General features: G+C 43.7%; 1 pseudogene across 1 annotated transcript in view; it reads right to left on the reverse strand.

The window, feature by feature from the left end:
* Window positions 1-4,215: 4,215 nt before the first annotated feature.
* The window catches only part of LOC308269541 (B-cell receptor-associated protein 29-like), a 28,922-nt pseudogene continuing 13,071 nt past the window's right edge, over window positions 4,216-20,066 (reverse strand). Inside the window, exons 2-5 of the transcript in view lie at window positions 17,159-17,261; window positions 5,516-5,582; window positions 4,489-4,618; window positions 4,216-4,398 (exon numbers count right to left, since the gene is read on the reverse strand). The product of the transcript in view is annotated as a B-cell receptor-associated protein 29-like (transcript). The remainder of the gene's footprint in view (window positions 4,399-4,488; window positions 4,619-5,515; window positions 5,583-17,158; window positions 17,262-20,066) is intronic.

The raw sequence follows: 20,066 nt of genomic DNA on the forward strand, positions 1-20,066 counted from the left end.
CTGTAGAAAAGGTCGAAGGGAAATAGGTGGATGCCTATTCCTTAAATGCCACTCTCCGGACACTTCCTGAACCCTAGGAAGAATGTTTTACTTCCATGCCTACCTGCATCCATTTCCCAGTAGCCCCTCACCAGCCAGTTACCTACATCTGCAATGGCCTGTCTGGTCCTGTACAGTCAGCCTCTTCCCCCGGCCACCCTTCCCTCCTGTTCTGCCTGGCCACCCTGGTCTCTTTGATGTTTGTCTAGCAAACCAAGCTTGCTTTCCCAGCAGGGGCAGTCTGCTCACTGCCTCCTCCCTGCTCCAGTGGAGTATTGTCCCATACCAATTCTCATGCTCCAGCTTCCTCCATAGTACTTATCAGCATCTGAGCATGTTGTTTACTGACTTGTTCTAGCTCTTGCTAAAATGTCTGTGCATCCAACCACCTAGAACAGTTGGAGAAAGTAGCTGAAGGAAGGCATGAATTACCATTATTTTTTTTAGTATCTCTGAGCTGTGTTTCACTTCCATTTTGAAGTGCTCCCTATCTCAGGATCTCTGGCTTCCAGTTCATTATCCATTTAGCACTTAGAGGCATCTTCTTCTAATATAATTAATAACAGTAAACATTTATTAGGGCCCTGGCCCCAGGCTTATATGCCAAACACTTTATATGCCTTCACAAGTCTATGATATAGGTATTAGTGTCTCCATTTCTCAGAGAGAAAACAGAGGAGGGAGATTGAATAACCTGCCCAATAAGCAGAGATAGAAACAAGGTCTCCAAGCCATGAACATGACTTCAAAAACCTTAAAAGTTCTAAGATCTGCTTTCATATGGCCAACATTATTTCATCCCCCTACGAAATGGCTTAGACTTCATGGTGCTTTATTAGAGTGAAAACAAAGAAGAACCTTCAATAAGGCCCACTCAGTCATCGTCACTGTTCTCTCATCAGCAGGCCTGGGGTCCATATTTGTCTTTCCACCTTGGTTTTGTGGGAAAAGTGAATCAGTGATAGAAACACAAAAATTTTACTTACAAAAAGTATGGTAAGCCGGGTGTGGTGGCACACACTTGTAATCCCCGCACTTGGGAGGCTGAGACAGGAGGATCACACAGGTTTGAAGCCAGCCTCAGCTATTTAGTGAGGCTCTCAGCAACTTAGTGAGACCCTGTTTCCAAATGAAGTAGAAAATAGGTCTGGGAGTATAGCCTGGAGGAAGAAAGCCTCTGGATTCTACCCCCAGTACCACCAAAAATAAAATAATTTTTAAAAGTCTGGTAATCAAGCACACCAAGTGGGAAGACCACTTGGGTTTTATCCCTAGCATGATCCTATCCCATGCTCTGATTGGTGAGGGATTGGGTTCACAACTCTGTGCAATTAGATAAAGGCAGGCAGAAATTTTAACTTTTATAGTTTGACAAAATGAAGATTCCAGGGTAGGATAAAATGGCTGTGATCCATCCAATTTGTTTGATAGGAAAGGCTTTCATACTTCTTACAGTTTGGAGGGTGAAGGGCCTCTCTGCCTTTGGGTTCATTTTCTCTTGGATAATAAGGACTTCCCTCACCCCTCCAGGGGCAACCCTTTCCCAACTGTCCTTTTTCATTTCACTTCCCACCTCTGTCACTGTCTGCAGTGTGGCATTTCCTCTGCCTACTGATTTGAGAATCTCAGGAATGCAGAGCTACAGAGCACAGTGCCCTAGCTCTGCCCCCCTCCACACACACACACTCTGAGCCCCTCTGCCAGTAGAGGTGAGACTGAGCCCAAGCAGGGGCTGCTGGGGAGGGGTCCTCCTGACTGGAGAAGAAAGACAGCACACCCTCAGTCCATCCTCTCACCCTCTCCCCTGCTTCCACCTCAAAATCGATCTGCCATTTTCATCATCCTCTCAAAGCAGATGGCCTTTCCCACCCTCTCCCTCTCTGTAGGCCCCTCTTGATGGTAATTAGTCCTAATTGTTTTCCCTTGGCGCAGAAGCCTTTCCTGGCTGTGCTGAGCCAACAGCTCTCCTGTGTCTGTTCAGAAAATGGCCTCAACTCAGAGCAAATGAGAGGCACACCTCATAGGGCCTCAAACCCTTGGCTCTCTAGATCTAATTCAGAGGGAAGGCTTGCACTTGGACTCCCCCAAAGGCTAATTGCTGCAGAGAATAGTGATCAAGGCGCTGAGCATGTCCTTCCAGAAGATCTCAGCAGCAGCAGAAAAGAGCTTTGCGGGCTGGCTGGAGGAGGGAAGGACAAGACTCCTGAGTGGAGTTTCCAAGCTCCACCACTCTGGCCTCACAGGTGCGGGGCTTCCTATCTCTCATCACCCATCCTCTACCCTACCCCACCCCCACGTGTTGCCCAGTGCCACAGCCAATGGGTGTGGAGGGCTTTTCCTAGGGCTTGAGACCCTCAGGCTCACACACTGTCTTGTGCACACACAGGGTAGCTTTGTGTTACTGTCTCTTGGTACCTCCAGTTTCTGGGTCTACACCAGTTACTCATGGTAGGCTGAGCGTAGTGGGTGAGGGTGTGAGAAGGGATTGTGGATACTGGTTGGTAAGCAGAGCTTAGGAGGTAGTGTACACATTGTCCCTTTTTCCTTCAGCAGGGCTGCTCATCTGGATTCATTCTACTCCAGGGGAATGGCCCTAGATAGTCTAAGAAAGGATTTTAGGTGTCAGCAGAGAGAAGAGGACATAGAAAATTTTCCTCTTTCCCTTCTTTCCTTCCTTCCTTCCTTCCTGCACACTATATGTCAGGCCCCTGTGTTAAACACAAGAAGTTTTATCTCCTGGTCCCAGCACCTAACTCCTTTGCTGTAGCCTTAGTGGAAAATGTCTTGCCCAGTTCCTGGCTCCTTGGCACCCCAGCAGCCTGGGCTGCATCTCAGCTCATCTCCCACTCAGTCAACCCAGACTCACTGCTGCTTCACAGCAGGCTCTGCAGAGGGAAACTGGGACATAGACATGAGGAAGGAGGAAAGGCCAGTTTCACCTAACCCCAGACTTCCAGGGAAGTCAAAGGCATGCATGATAGGCCTATACTGAGAAATTTCCCTTATATTTTGGGAGAGGTTGGTAGTACTTTCTCAACCTAGATCTTTCTCACGTTTGAGTCAAGTTATTTTTTGTTGTTGTTGTTTTGTTTTGCACTCAAGGCTGAACTTAGAGTCATTCTACCCCTGAGCTACACTCCAGCACTTTTTACTTTTTTGTTCTGAGACAGAGTTTCACTAGGTGACTGAGAGTCTTGATATATTGCTGAAGCTATCCTTGAACCTGCAATCTTCCTGTCTTAGCCTCAACTCCCCAGCAGCCTGGGCTGCATCTCAGCTCATCTCCCACTCAGTCAACCCAGACTCACTGCTGCTTCACAGCAGGCTCTGCAGAGGGAAACTGGGACATAGACATGAGGAAGGAGGAAAGGCCAGTTTCACCTAACCCCAGACTTCCAGGGAAGTCAAAGGCATGCATGATAGGCCTATACTGAGAAATTTCCCTTATATTTTGGGAGAGGTTGGTAGTACTTTCTCAACCTAGATCTTTCTCACGTTTGAGTCAAGTTATTTTTTGTTGTTGTTTTGTTTTGTTTTGCACTCAAGGCTGAACTTAGAGTCATTCTACCCCTGAGCTACACTCCAGCACTTTTTACTTTTTTGTTCTGAGACAGAGTTTCACTAGGTGACTGAGAGTCTTGATATATTGCTGAAGCTATCCTTGAACCTGCAATCTTCCTGTCTTAGCCTCAACTTCCCAAGTACTGGCATGTGCCACCATGCCCAGCCAGATTAGATTTTTATCAGAATGTCAACATGGATGTAACTTTTCTTTATTTACCCATCCACTCATCTATCCATCTGTCTACCCAACTATCCATCCATCAACCATTTACTTCTTTCTTTCTTTTGTGGTACTGGGGATTGAGCCCAGGGGTACTCTACCACTGAACTATACCCCCAGCCCTATTTTTTATTCTTTATTTTAAAACAGGATCTCATTAAGTTGTGGAGGACCTCACTAGGTAGCTGAGGCTGGCTGCAAACCTGTGATCCTCCTGTCTCAGCCTCCCAAGTATTGGGATTACAATCACTTATTTTTTTAGAATCTACTCTGTTCCAGGCACTGAGGATAGAGAAAGGATATGGAATGTTTTCTTGTCTCTGTAAATCTGTCTTTTGGTCCCCTAGGTATCTCTCTCAGCCTCAGCTACTTCCTCAGATCTCCCTTGTCCCTCATATAGAGATCAGACTCCAGCCCAGGTGGTCTCCCAGTGGGTAACTAGAGTCCTGAACCGGAGGCCACTGGTAATTGGGGCCAGCCAGAAGAATGGGAGCCAGGGTAATGGCTGGAGGAATGAGGAAGGTGCCCCGCCAGGCCACTGAGCCCATCACTGTGGTTTGGCTCCACTGGTGACACTGGTGAAAAAATAGCAAGCTTGGACAACTGTCTTTCTGTGTCCTGAGCTCTGGGTTGCTCCCAGACAGGAGTCACTCCATTAAACAAACCACAGCCAAGGGCAACAGGGGCTCAGGCACAGAGGATTGTAAGGGGGAGTGGGGACACAGGCCCCAGGGCAGGACTTGAGGCAGCCTGTACATTGTGGGCACAAAGGTGCGAGTGATGCCTGTTGGCTTGCTGGAGGGGAGAGCCAGCCACACCCAGGCTTAGCAGCACAGTGAAGGCAGACGCACAGTGTGAAACAGAACTAGACGCAGCAAACGCGCTCACTTGCTAGAATCTATGTCAAAATGTTAGTTGAAGCTTCTTCCCCAAATTGCCTAGCAAGGAAACAGGAGATTGGCATCAGGTTGAGAGTAGAGGGTTATGACAGGGCACTGAATGAGTGGAACGTGTATGTTCGTGCATGATTGTGCTCACGCTTGTCTGTAAAAGAGTTGGGGTTGTGTAAAATCTTTCTTATCCACTACTTTATTCTAAAGTCAGGACTCAGGAGTTTGGGCTCCTCTGGGCCTCTCTTATGCTCCCCATGTGTAATTGAGGGTGAGTTAACAGGACTGGCACACACAGAGGCCCTCACAGCCTTGGAGACAGAGTCCCATTCATAGTAGGAGCACGCGACACCTCTCTCCCAGTCTGGCCTGCCGTCCTGGTCCTGAACCACAGCGACGTGCGCCCTCGCACATGCCTGCAGCCCTGCTCACACACACGGCCACACTCCAGCTCTAGCCCTGCACTGCCACATGCTGGGGCCTCTTGACTTGTGCTTTCTGCCTTTATTAGTCCACCCCCTTTTTTTTAAAGTGTGTGTGTGTGTGTGTGTGTGTGTGTGTGTGTGTGTGTGTTACTGGGGATTGAAATCAGGGGCATTCTACCTCTGAGTTAGACCACCAGCCCTATTTTATTTTTTATTTTGAGACTGGGTCTCACTAAGTTGTGAAGGTCCTCACAAAGTTGCTGAGGCTGTCCTCAAACCTCTGATCCTCCTGTCTCAGCCTCCCAGGTACTGAGATAACAGGCATGTGCCGCCACATCTGACTTTATTAGTTCATTTTTACCCACTGCTGGACTCACCAGAGCTGACTGTGAACAGTGTCCTCCAGCAGCTCAACTTGGTGGCACCTGCAAAGCTTCCCTGAGCCTGGGGAGAAGTGAACACAATTTTAGACAGGGAACAGCATGGAGACATTGTGCCTTCCAGTGGAGGAAGAGAAATGATCCTTTTTTTTTTTTTTTTTTGTACTGGGGCTTGAATCCAGGGACATTCTACCTCTGAGCTACATCCTAGCCCTTTGTATTTTTCATTTTGAAACGAGGTCTCACTATGTTGCTAAGGGCCTCACAAAGTTTCTGAGGTTGGCCTTGTACCTGCAATCCTCCTGTCTCAGCCTCCCAAATATTGGGATTGCAAGCATCATCACCTTGCCAGGCAAGATCCTCAGGACTTCATCCCTGATCTGAGAATGAGAGAAGAGATTGAGCAGGGGTAAACCTGAGGGCCATTGGCCAGCCCACTGAGGTGATGTGCAAAACATGTTGGATTCTACATATTGCTGGCTGTGGCTTCTGCGAGTCAAGTTCTTTGTAAGTGGTGAGATGTGGACATTATATCCCACTCAGTTATCTAAGGCCCATGACAACCTCACCTCACCCCTTGTGCCTGAAGTCCCCCTCAGGATCCCATTTCTGCTCAGGGTCCCACTGATCCTCTCATCTGATGAACCCATTTGCTGAATGGGCTCCAGCCCAGTAAAGGCCAAATAGGAGATGGTAAATATTAGAAATAAGAACCAGGATACTAATGTCGATCTATATGTCATGCTATTCTCACTTCACAGATGAGGAAACTGAGGCTGGGAAAGGTTGTCAGTTGCTCAGTATTACTCAACCAGTACATGGTAGAAACTAGCACTGAAAGCAGGTCCGTCTGACTAGTCTTTACTCTTGAAAAAGAAGGAACGAGAAGACATTGAGGGGATAGACATGTCAGATGAGCTGGGCACTGTGCTGCAGCATTTGAGGCCCAAAGCTGAGTGAGGAATCCTGTTTGGAGAGAAGAGGCCAAGCAGTCTACCTGAGCAGGACAGAGGACCTAGAAACAGGAAGTATTAAAAGAGGCCATGTGTATAAAGAACAAAAACATGGACATTTGCTAAGATATAACAATAACCAGGCGAGTATTATGGAAATCAAAACACTTTAGCCCCTTTTTGTGGGCTACATTCTGAGGACAACCTGTGTAAACAAGGATGGGGGAGGCAGGCAGAGAGTTAGTGCCAGTAGTTAGAAGGGCCCACTGACCTTGAAAATAGAGGTTCAAGTTAAGGAATAAAAGGACATTGGGCCCCCAAGACTAAATTCTAACCAATTACAGAAGAGCATATAAGAATAAGAAATAAGACATAAAAGGCCACCTCCCAAGAACTCCCAAGATTACTCTCTTGGGGACCCCCCCCCCCCAGTGTGGGGAGCTATTTTGTCTCCTATCTTTCCTTGACTTAAAATAAACTTTCATATTTCTCTACCCTTCATTAGTCCTTGGACTTTATTCATCAAAGACCACTTGATAAGAACTCAATAAGCACATACACACCAGAATGCATCTGGGCAGTCCACAGTTGCAGGAGAAAGGCAAGGCAGTTTCTCCATGGCTAGCATGTAGGTGCAGCCTCCATGCAGGTCAGTCCTGTCCAGATCACTATGGTCTCATGCAGGGACCCAGTCAGTTGCTATGCCCTCCCTTGTCCCTATGAGCTGCACAGTCAAGGGCCTCCATTCAGTCGGCCTGGCACCTAGACCCTAGAAGCCAGACTTTAGGAACTTTTCCCAGAGAGCTCCAAGTATATGCAAGAGGGAGAAAGTGCACTGGCTGGGGCGTTTGTAGTATCCAATGCTTGATAGGCTGCCTGGTTGCAAGCAGGGGTCACAGGGGACCAATTCCTCCTCATCCTCGTCTCCTCCTTCTCCTTACAGAGGGCCTTTTCTGACTAGCAAAAGGCTGTTTTAACTTAGCTCTGTACCTGGCATATGAATGGATGGCCACAGTAGCATGTTTCCTAAGCTTAGAACTCCCCACTATAACTTTGCTTACAAAGCAAGTCAAAAATGGGGGCAAGAATAGCTGTTCAGTTGCCTGGATACTCTAAAAACTTGGGACAGTTACCATTGGCCAGTTTCTGGCCATGGGAGGCATTTAGACCCCCATCCCACATGATGTGATGGGAAAGAGAACAAAGAAAATCTCTCCATCACCCCAAATTTAATATGCATGCAAAGAAGGAAGATCTCTGCTTTAAAACCACTTCTCCGGGCCCACCTATGTGCCAACTGGGAGTGGTAAACTATTCATTCCATGATGTAATTGATAGAATCTCATACCCAGACCTCTGATGATGCTGGTCAAACTCACGAAGAACAAAGAAAGGGTCTCTTAAGCCAGCGTGTCTGGCTTCAAACCTGCACGATCCTCCTGTCTCCGCCTCCCAAGCGCAGGGGTTACAAGGGTGCGCCACCACACCCAGCACAAAGTGCAGATTCTTAAACAGACCAATAGGTATGCTTAGGCCCAACCCCACTGGGGCAAATAAGCAAGGGAAAAAAAAGGTGTTTAAACGTTTCTTGAAAAGGTCTGTAAGATCATTTTTATGCTGCAATTCAAGGATAAATTACAAGTTGTGTGTGTGTGTGTGTGTGTGTGTGTGTGTGTGTGTGTTTGGTTAGGGGTGATGGTGATTGAACCCAGAGGTATTTTACACCCCAACCCTTTTTTTTTTAATTTGGAAACAGGGTTTTGATAGGTTTATGTGAGCCTCACTGAGTTGCTGAGGCTGGTTTTGAATCTTCTATCCTTTGTTTCAGCCTCGGAAGTACTGGGATTACAGGCCTGTGCTACCACACCCAGCCAAAGAGGATTTTCTCTTTGTCATTTGTTCTCTTGTACTCTAGAGTGACAACTCTAGGATTCTAGAGTTCTATATACTAACTTCTCTCTAGCAAGAAGAAAAAACAGGAGTTTTTTTAAACAAGCACCTGTATAAATTTACAACAGAATACAGACTATAGCTGGAAGTCTCTCATATGTTCAGCCTTCCTGACTCTTGCACCATCTCTAATCTATGTATCCTTTTGCTAGAGTAACTATGGCCATTTCATTTTTTTGAGCTCATGATGAGGCAGGAGCCCGACTATATTCTTGAAAAGGATTCTTGACTAAAAGCATAGGGACCAGATAGAAAAATAAAGCTTTCTTTGCAGAACCCCCCTCTGAGGCAAACAAAGCAGAAACTCTCCCAACAGTTAAGATGGCAAGATAAGCCAGCTAAGATAAGTCCAGCAAGATGGTGCCACAAGTCTCAACCATGTGGAGCCCAAGATAGGTGGCAACCTAGTCCTGGCCATGTGGAGACTAATACAGGAAACTAACCCGAGTCCCTGTATTGGTACCCCTGCCTGTTATTGGTCAATTAAAGCCTGTCTAGCTGGGACTATATAATCTGTATGATAATGTCATTCAGGACTTTGATCCAGAGCTTCACGTTCTGAGACTTCAATGGTGAATAAAGAAACCTGTTTTATCCTACTCTGGCCTCAGTTTCTTGCTCTACATGGACCAAACCTCTTGTAACAAAATGGTGAACTCTCCATTTGCTAAGGTTACTAGCGCCCCAATAGATTGCATCTTAAGGAACTGGGACTCTGTTGACCCCCAGACATGGAAGAGAAAATGCCTAGTTCTTTTTTGTGCCTGAGCTTGTTAATATAGATTACAGAGAGGATGCCCACCAGAGGGAATTGTAAACAGTGACACTCTGTTACAGCTGGGCTTGTATTGCAGGAGGAGAGTAAAGAGTCTACAGTTTGTGTGAAGGGAAAATACAAAGTTATGCCAGCGAGTAAATCAGATGTGGCCTTTCTGGCCACACTGACAGATGAAAAAACTGCCATACCACCAGAACCCAAAACAACAAAAGAAAACCCAATAAATAAAAGGAGATAAGCCAGGTGTGGTGGCATATGCTTGTAATCCCAATTCTTGGGAGGCTGAGACATGAGTATAGCAGGTTCATAGCCAACCTTAGTAACTTAGTAAGGCTCTCAGCAACTTAGGCCCCGTTTCCCAGTAACACTGGGGGTATAGCCGGGTGGTAGAAGGTCCCGGGATTCCACCCCCCCACCCCACACACACAAAAGAGATATTTATAGATACGAGAAAGAGGTATTTTGATAAAAAAGATTAAAAGAAAGAGGAATGCTTTTAGGTGGGGAAATATTTTATATGGCAAGATGTTTGTTCTGAATAGACTGAGTTATCCCATAGAAAAAAAGAAAGGTGAAAACAGAAGTAAAAATGTTAAGCAAGGGTTTGAAGAAGTTATAATTATTTGTACAGGATAAAACTTATGAAAAAATCTTGCCTGTGATCAAACTGGTTAGCATTAAATTATTTAAAGGGCTTTCTAAAAGTCACACTAAATGCATTGATTCTATGTTTAAAACAATTAGGTTTTCTCAAGATATGAATCTGCAAGCCGGGTGTGGTGGTGCACGCTTGTAATTCCCATGCTTGGGAGGCTGAGACAGGAGGATCGCACTGGTTTGAAGCCAGTCCCAACTACTAAGTGAGGCTTTCAGCAACTTAGTGAGACCCTGTTTCCTATTAAAAAATAGGACTGAGAGTATAGCCCAGAGGTAGAAAGCCTCTGGGTTCCACCCCCCAGTACCACCAAAAAAATAAATAAAGATATGAATCTGCTTTTGATAAAATTTTACAAAACCAAACCTAGAGAGCAAAATTTTTATATTCTTAAAAGATAATTTCCACTGGGCATGGTAGCGCACACTTGTAATCCCAGCATTTGGGAGGCTGAGACAGGAAGATCCGTGGTTTGCGGACAGCCTCAGCTACTTAGTGAGGTCCAGTGCAACTCTGATATTCTGTTTTAAAATAAAAAGAATAATTAAAAAAATAGGGCTGGAGGTGTTATGGTTTAGGGAAACTATCCCTGGGGACCCCTATTAGGATCCTGGACACAATTTCTCTCAAACCACAATAAGATTAAAAAAAAGCGGGTTCTTGTCCTGAGCTAAGGATAAATACACATTAGCCTGGACTCTTGCTAAAAATTTAAAGAAGTTTATTAAAAAGATAGAAATACAGAAGAAAGCCGGGCGTGGTGGCGCACGCTTATAATCCCCGCGCTTGTGAGGCAGAGACAGGAGGATCACGCAGGTTCGAAGCCAGCCACGTGCGCTGGCTTAGGAGACCCTGTTTCCAAATAAAAAAATATATAAAATAGGTCTGGGAGTGTAGCCCAGGAACCCCAGTACCACCAAAAAAAAAAAAAAAAGAAAGAAATACAGAAGAAAGTTACAGTCTCATGTACCCAAGGGTAACAGAAGGGGGTGGTTTGAATGAATTCACCAAAGATACAACATGTGAAGACCATTCTTATAGTCACCCCGACCAGATCTGGGGCAGGTCCTTTGATATGTAGATATCTGTCTCTGGCACAGACCCCCACACCTTTTGTTACACTCCCAAGCTGTGTTAAGTTGCTTATCCGGGATCTGGGGTTTCCTCACATCCTTGAGGAACCTTGCCTCTCTTTAGAAATGTAAAAAGGCAATTGTGTACAAAGTAGAAAAATATCCAATTATGTGACAACCTTTGTGTAATAAAAATTTGTTTAAACCTGAAAAAAAAAATAGAAATGTAAAAAGGCCCTTTTCCCTGATGCTCCTGGCTTTTTTTACTACCAAAGATATATTTTTAAAATTGGAAATCCTTCCCGATACTGGTACATTCCCCCCTCTGTCTAGTAACTTCCTGACACCTGTCAGGCCAAAGGTAAATATAGAAAATACTTTTTTTTTTTTTTTTTTTTTTTGTGGGTCTGGGGGTGGAACCCAGGGGCATTTGACCTCCGAGCTACACCCCCTGCCCTATTTTTTATTCTTTATTTTGAAACCGGGTCTCACTGAGTTGCAGAGGGCCTCACTAAGTAGCTGAGGCTGTCCGCGAACCGCGATCCTCCAGGTCTCAGCCTCCCGAATGCTGGGATTACAAGGGTGCGCCACCACGCCCGGCTTAGAAAATACTTTTTGAACTTTTACAATTCTTATTAATAGTTAACATGAGATCAATTTACATTACTTTCTCCTGATTTTTATCACATGAATGTACCCCTTAGCAAAGGAATAAGAATGTCAAGTTGGTCATAAACTGCTTCTAGCTGAACAGGGACGAAGTTGGGGGCCCCAGCTCTAGGCCAACATTCATGCAGGGTGGAGGTGAGGGAGTCAGATGGGTGAGTATGTCTCTATGGCCGTCCAAAGGGCTTTGATAGATGTTTCTCTTTGAGTCTGCTCGTACCACATCTGATGTCTGAAAGCTTCAAACGTATGAGACAACACTCACAATACAGGTTAACCATGAAAACCTAAACATAGCACTTAAATGAGAAATTAAAACCTGTTTTGCTGACTTAGGCTGAAACAAATAGGCTTTGGGGTAATATGAATAAAGATTTTAGATGTTTTTTTTATATGTTATATCATTAGGGTACTGTTTTTTAATTTTAATATACCTATAGATGCCAGTATCTAATAGAGTGACTTGAGGCTGAATAATAGAAAAATTGATATTAAAAGGCTTTGACTGATTCGTTAAATTTTTAAATCTCGACTGTTGAGCTATATGAGAAAATATTGTTTTTGTATCTTTTACCCATATTACTGGTCCTATGGGAGAACTATGATTTGCCCAGCACTGTAATATTAAGGAATTTTCTATTGTCACTGTGTCATTGCTGTAGCTGGAGGCTGTAAGATCCTTTAGCAATTGAACACGTAACAATTGGAAAAAGACCAAAAATGAACTGCTTTATTGTTTAATTAATCCAGAAAAAAATGAGTAAAATTAGGAAAAGTGAAAAGACATAAATTTGGGTACCTGTTTAATCCTGGAATTTAATGGTTTTAACTCCATTGAAAACAAACTTAACCACATAATTTAGAAACTATGGACCAAACATAAGTTTAAATAAAATGGCCTCTAGAGGTCTAAATAGAGGTAGGCTTACTAGAAACATGCTCCTCTTAACTATTAAAACCATCTTCACATATGCAAACAAACATACCACAAACGCTTTACAATTTGTTTTAACCCTCTGATTTTCCTATCCTGGCCCTTTCTTTTTCATTTGGGACAATCTTAGGATAAACTTTACAACATGCTTTCTTAGTCTCACAAAATTTCCTTTTTCTGTATTTACCAAAATATAAAGAAATACATCTATAGACTCTCTATATCTGTCTTTTGTTGTTACATACAAGCAAACCAAAACAAAAACAAAAACAAAAAAAACCATACTTTTTTTTTTTTTTTTTTTTTTTTTTAGGTGGTACTGGGGTTCCGGGAAGCCCTTCTACCTCTGGGCTACAATCCCAGACCTATTTTATATTTTTGAAACAGGGTCTCTTAAATCAGCGTGGCTGGCTACGATCCTCTTGTCTCCGCCTCCCAAGTGCGGGGATTACAAGTGTGTGCCACCACGCCCGGCTATTTTATATTTTTGAAACAGGGTCTCTTACTCCAGCACGGCTGGCTTTGAACCTGCGCGATTCTCCTGTCTCCGCCTTCCAAGCGTGGGGATTACAAGCATGTGCCACCACGCCCAGCAAAAAACCATACCATTTTATAATGTTGTTTAGATACCAGCAATTTCAAAACCCATTTAAAAGACTTAAGTGTTTTTTTATTTTATTTATTTATTTATTTATTTATTTATTTATTTATTTATTGGTGGTACTGGGGTTCCAGGAAGCCCTTCTACCTCCAGGCTATACTCTCAGACCTATTTTTACATTTTTATTTGGAAACAGGGTCTCCTAAGCCAACGCATGTGGCTGGCTTCGAACCTGCGCGATCCTCCTGTCTCTGCCTCCCAAGCGGGGATTACAAGCATGCACCACCATGCCCGGCTTCAAGACTTAAGTGTTATTTTAAACCTTATGAAGTAAAGAGCATTCTAAGGCATTGTATTTTGCATTTCCCCAATTTAATAATTGAATGATAATACATTAGGTAAATATCACTAGCACCTTAAAGCCTTAATTTTACAAAAAGAATAAAATTAAAGACAATGTATATCAGCTTTGATAATCACATCTCGCAGGGGTCTAATTGCACCGCTTTTTAGGAGTTTAGCTAAGACTGGTTGAAATTAAAACTTTGAGCAATAACTTTAGTGCAGCCAGCAAAAGTAAAAAAGTTGGTTTTCTGAAAGGAGCTAAAATCTCTAGTTTAACTGAGAATAGGAGAATTGGAGGTCATCCTGGAAGCCACAGGCTGCATGCTGAGTATTGGGTAAAAAAAAATCAGTTTTGGGGCTGGTCTGATCTGCCTCTCACCCTATCTAAGCTTTTGGAACTTGGGCCGGGAAAGGAGGGTAACACCTTACATCTGGCCTGTCTGAGATCTCACTGTGATCACCTAAGGCTCTTTAGTCTTAACTCAGGTGGTGGGAGTTGGGAGGAATCACTAGGAACCTAGGTCTGGGAACCCCAGTTCCCTGCAGAACTGGGAGCACTCAGCCATTTAATGGTCCCCCTTGCCCTGTGAGCCAGGCCTCGGAAGGCCCTTTTTGGCCTCATGGTTGAGGGCATTTATGCCAGAGATGCCCTTGCTCTCTCCCCTAAAACAGACTTGAGCCTAGGCTTCTGTGCTCAGCCAGATTCTTTCATGGCTTTTACCGATCTGTCTTTCCCTTTTCAAGTCCCTGTTAAACCGATTGGCAGCCTGTAGTAGTAGTCTTTGTCTTAAGGATGGCTTCCCCTTCTACCAGATAAAAAAATTGACTAAGACTGCCAGCACCTATTGTTTAAGTTGGTGATGTAGCCTTACACTCAGCCCTTAAAAGAAAACTGTGTACAGACAGGTTGTATGGACAGATCGAACTCTAAACTCTCACTTTTTAACATAGGAGCTGGAATCTAAAAGCAGGCTGAAATATTTTGGGGGAAAATGTTCTAAGGGCTTGCTGGAGATTGCCAAGACATCCTGCTGCCTCGGCATCTATGTGTTGAGACCCCCCACTCCACATAGTCAATCGGCAGAACGCCCCGAGAAAGAGTATCGTCTCTGGCCAAAATATCCCCCACTTTTACCCTTCATGACTATTAATGATTCTTTTAACTTTCTACACGAATTGCTCCAGTGATGTGAAATTAGGACTATAAATAGAAACTGAGTCCGTGGAAATAAACTCTCTAATAATTTGCCTAAACATCCTTGGCTCTGCTCAATAACAATAAAAACTGGCCAGAATTCAGATGCTGTGATAAGCATTCCAGCTGCAGCAATTACAAAGGGTCTCTGACCCTCACTATCACTAACTTAGGTTAAGCTATTAACTCCGGTAAGGTAGTTCAGTTTAAGGAAACTTTGTTTACCCTTGAGATCCTGCCTAGAGACAGAGAAGATAAAAACCTTGTGTGTGACCTTAAAGCAATTTAGTTGATAAACAACTTAGTTGCCCAAATACAATAGACTCAAGGAGAAAGATTGGTGACTTTTACGCCCAGTGTAAATATTCCTGAAGACAGAGAGGCTGACCGCATGGTTAATGAATATGACAAAATAAAGGACAGACGTTCTAAATATATATGTATGAAGGAAAGGAAATACCGTGTAAGAGTAAGAAAAGCATTTTTGCATGAAGAAGAGCTTCTCATAAGAAAGTCCCAACTGGGAAAGAAAGGAATTAGAAAGTTAGAAGCAGGTTGCAGAGGGTTTGTGACAGAGAAATGGATTATTAAAGATGGTTAGACTTTTAATAGGCTTATTGTCTAAAGAAGAGTGCTCAGCAGTTAAGGAAATACATCTGACAATTAAAACCAAGAACTTTGTGGTGTTGTTTGTGGTATTTTGTCTGCAAAACTGTGTTGTGAGTTTGCTTAAGCTTTCAGATTTAGGAGATAAAAATGCCAACACCTGGAGAAACTTTATCACATCCACCTGAATCACCACGTCTCCCCACACTTGCTATATGAACTGAGCCCAAAAGATGGAAAGTTCCAAGAAAGCCAAAGAAGATTCCCCGAGAAACCCCCAAGCCTTGGCCATGCTTGTTTATTTTGGGAAGTGGCCCCCTGGGACTGCTTATCTGCAAAGACCTTGGAAAAGAATCAGGAGTCAGGAGTCAATCTCTCGAAGATCAACAGCCAGCTGAAGGACTAGTTTTATTACCTTTGTTTACATGTCATTCATTATTATTTCACAATGATTACACCCACCTCCCTCTCCTCTTACTATTAACTTTACTGGTGAAAGGTATAAATTTCTTGGAGTTTTTGTAATAAAGTGTCATTGGCTCAAGAAGCCTTTGTCCACCTCAGATTCTTTCCCAAGCGTCGTACCTAAAAACTTAAGGAATTCATAGAGGGGAAGAATCGCTGCAGATAAGTTTCTGCAGAACTCCACCTGCCTTTTGCCCCATCTTTCTGAGGCTCCCGGTCGCGAGTGGACTTGCCCCCACAGGACTGAGCCCGTCGGTAACAGGAGATGCCCTGGACTATTACTTTAAGAGAGGATCTTGGACCAGGAGAATACCTTGAGGCAGAGAACCTGGCGCCTCTCTCCACTAGGAACTAGACAGTTTGTGAGCCCCCATTAAAGTTACCAAGGTTCCTTTCTATCCAGGTGGTGGAAGCCTGGAAAGGCAGCCCTAGGGCCCATCATTAGGGATTTGGTGCTGATGACCCCGGGTCCCTTTGGACTTAGGGACAATCAGATTTCCAGTGGTTATCCCTGTACCTCGGGCAGGGCTCTGGTGGGCGTTTGTAGCCTTTTAAGTGAGGGCAATGGCTTTTGAAATGCCCTGGCTTTCCACACCTGAAGCAGACCTGAGCCTTGCTTTTTATGGGGTCAGCATGCCTCTGTACCTGGGTTCCAGTGGAACTGCCATTTAGACACATGGACACCAGGATTTCCTCATGGCGTTTTCCCTCCTGTTTTCCTTTTTTTAAATCTCCTTTATAGCGGACAGAGTTAGCAGCCTGCACTAATTGTTCCAGCATGTATTCTAGTGAGAGTGGCCGATGGACCAGTTTGGCATCTTGTTGTTTTGGCTCTAATTGGCCTTTAGATCTTGTAGCCAAAGCTGCCACAATTGTCTCAACCCTGCCCTCGTTAAAGAAATCTGGGTGGTCTCGGAAGTTAAAGAACAGCTGAAGATAAGCTACTTCTCTCCATCTTTCCTCCTTTTTACAAAATAGATCTAGTTGCCGAATAGTGTTATAATTTAAACTTCCCTGAAGGGGCCAGATTTCTCCGTCCCCCAGCACATACTGTGGCCATACTTGGGTGCAGAGAAATATGAGATCTTTCTTCCTTAGCATTTTGGTATCAAACTTTTCCCAGTTTTGGAGAACACATGCGAGTGGAGATCCGGCTTCACTTTGGATTGCTGGGATCCCATCTGAGAGATTAAGGGTGGGGTTTTAGTGTCCTGTCTGCGCAAGGTAGTCCCCCCTTCCCAGAGCTTCCCAATCTAAAACCAATTACCCTAGCATTTAGGATACTGCTGGAATCTCATCTTAGGCAGAGAGAGGTCTGCGTGCCTTTCTGTCTGGATAAGGTTCCCTTCACCCCTAAAGCTAGTGGCCCAGCCGGGGGCATACAGCTGGGATGGCATGGAGCAGTGAAAGTGGCCTCACAGTCCACCAGAAAGCCAGTGCAGGCTTGAAGTTTAGCCACCTCCCTTCTGCCCTGCAGCTGAGCTTTCACCTGCCTGTCCCTTCTCTCAATGAGGTTTTCTAGCTGAAAATATTGCCGTTTTCAAAAAAATGATGTTATTAATTTGCCTCCCTGAGAATATTTTCCAATTTCTGAGGGGCCTAAGAATCCTGAGCTGCCAGTGGTCGGGCATGGCCTTCTCCTGAGCTTCCTCCCCTGAGGACTTTTTTATGCTGATGGAGCTGTAACTGCCTGCTGAATGCTTGACAATGCCCCCTGGGTGTGGCCATTCACCTAGCAGACCTGCCTGGCATTTATTGGCTAAAACTTTTGACTCAGGAACTTATCTATTCAGGCTTCCAATAGCTGCTGGGGGTTTGGAGCTACTGCATGGTGGCTGCGGTTGCCAATGGCAATGCTTCTTAGATGCTGCTGCTAAAAACAAGCTAGCTTATCTCCCTAGAACCTGTTTCAAACTACAGAAAAAAAACTCACTACCATGTCTCCTGTTTGGGGAGCTTTCTGAAGGTGGGCCATGGGCATTTCTTTTTATTTTTAACTTTGTATAGGGCTTTTAAAATAGTGTTTTTAAAATAGTGTTCCATCTGTGATGTGGGCAGAATGGACAGGCACTCATTGGGCCTAACTAGACAATAGTGGGTTTCCTTGAAGCCTCAATAAGGACCAAGCACTGGTCCTGCTCCCCTTACGTGGGCATAGGCAGCGAGGATCTTACTCCCGAAGGGTGTGGATCCCAGATCTAGTACTGGCTACCACTAAGCTGGTGAGTAAGACAGGAGGAGGTTCAAAGTCCCCTATTGTCCCCTACACTATTTAATGGGGAATTCTCCCCTCCCCTGGAGATTCTGCCATAGCTATTCCATGGCAGGGGAGTCTTCACGGTTCCAGAGAGCCCGTTGGTGCCAGCAATCCAGTCATCCACCAGGATCTGGTCCTGTTTTGGGGAGGGTTACTGACCTTCAAGATGCAGTGGCTTTGGGGCCACCATCGGCTGGAGTTGCCTTTGGCTGGACAGATAGCCTCTTGTGGGTGCCAAATATATTACAGTTTGGGGAAACTGTCCCTGGGGACCCCTGATAGGGTCGTGAACACAATTTCCTCAAACCACAATAAGATAAAAAGATAACAAGGTAGGTTCTTGTCCTGAGCTAAGGATAAATACACATTAGCCTGGACTCTTGCTAAAAATTTAAAGAAGTTTATTAAAAAGATAGAAATACAGAAGACAGCAACAGCCTCATGTACCCAAGGGTACCAAGAGGGGGTGGTTCAAATGAATTCACCAAAGATACAACATGTGAAGACCATTCTTATAGTCACCCGACCAGATCTGGGGCAGGTCCTTTGATATGTAGATATCCTGCCCTATCTCTAACCCAGTTATCCTGCTCTTTCTCCATCCCAGCCAGATCCACCCCCTCTGAGGCAGGTGGGGCAGCTCTGTTTTTGGCACAGACCCTTACACCTTTTGTTACACTCCCAAGATGTGTTAAGTTGCTTATCCAGGATCTCATCCTGGATAAGCAACTCACAAGCCTCACAAGGTTTCCTCACATCCTTGAGGAACCTTGTCTCTCTTTAGAAATGTCAAAAGGCCCTTTTCCCTGATGCTCCTGGCTTTCTTTACTACCAAAGATATATTTTTAAAATTGGAAATCTTTCCCAGTACTGGTACAGGAGGTGTAGCTTGGAGGTAGAATGCCCTTGGGTCCATTCCCAGTACCGCAAAATAAATAAATAAGTAAATAAATAAATAAATAAATAAATAAATAAATAAATAGATAGATAATTTCCTATATTTTTTGCCATGTCTATTTTCTGTAAAACAAAAATGTTTTCTAATCAAAGATAATTTCTTTTGTTTGCTATTTTTGTTAAGCCTTTAACAATATGCTTGTAACAATATGCAGGTAACCAAGACAATATCCTTGGTTACTTGGAAAACTGCATTTTAGAGTTTAAGTAAATGACCACTTTATTTATTTATTTATTTTGGTACTGGGAATTGAACCCAGAGGCATTCTACCTCCAAGCTACATTCCCAGACCAGTTTTATTTTTTATTTGAAAACAGGGTCTCACTAGGCTGCTGAAAGCCTCACTAAATTGCTGAGGCTGTTCTTGAACCTGTGATCCTCTAGTCTCAGCCTCCCAAGTACTCTGAAGCATACACCCCCATGCCCAGCTTAAATGACTACTTTATAACTCAGGCTGAATGACCAACTTTATTTTGGGTTGCTGTAGTATATTTGACATCCTATATATCTGTGACTACAAATGTGTATATAGCTGAGGGCTACATACAGTTTGGATCTGAGCTTCACCTAAATTCTATATAAAAGTTTTAAAGTAAAAGCTATTTTACTTAAATACTTTAAGTATTTAATAATTTTACTTTTTCATAAAGTCTCAGTCTCCTGAATGCTGAGATTACAAGTGTACACCACCATGCCCAGCTATAGATATTTAATACATGCAAGGTAACCAATAAGTGGTCTTTTTTATACAATATACATTGTGTCTGAACCTTAGACATAAAACAGTTAATAAAATGTTTGAAATTTTTGTCATCTTTTTATTTAGTACTAGTCAGATAAAAAAAATCTCTGTCATTTTAAGATCTGGTTTACATCTTTTTGTTTTGACTTAATAAATGTTTCATTATTGTTTAAGTGAGATATAATTTTACATCAGATAAGACTATTTCTGATTATTAATAGTGTTCCTCAAACTTATAAAAGGTCTAGAGCTATATGAATTTTGACAATGTTCTTTACCTACATAGACCTGAAACTATAGATATCTCACTGAGCCAAATATTCTAAATTTCACTCTAAAAGTAAAAGCTAATTTAGTATATGTAAGACTT

The sequence above is a fragment of the Muscardinus avellanarius genome (genome assembly GCF_963383645.1).
Source record: "Muscardinus avellanarius genome assembly, chromosome: 11".
NCBI classification, from domain to species: Eukaryota; Metazoa; Chordata; class Mammalia; order Rodentia; family Gliridae; genus Muscardinus; species Muscardinus avellanarius.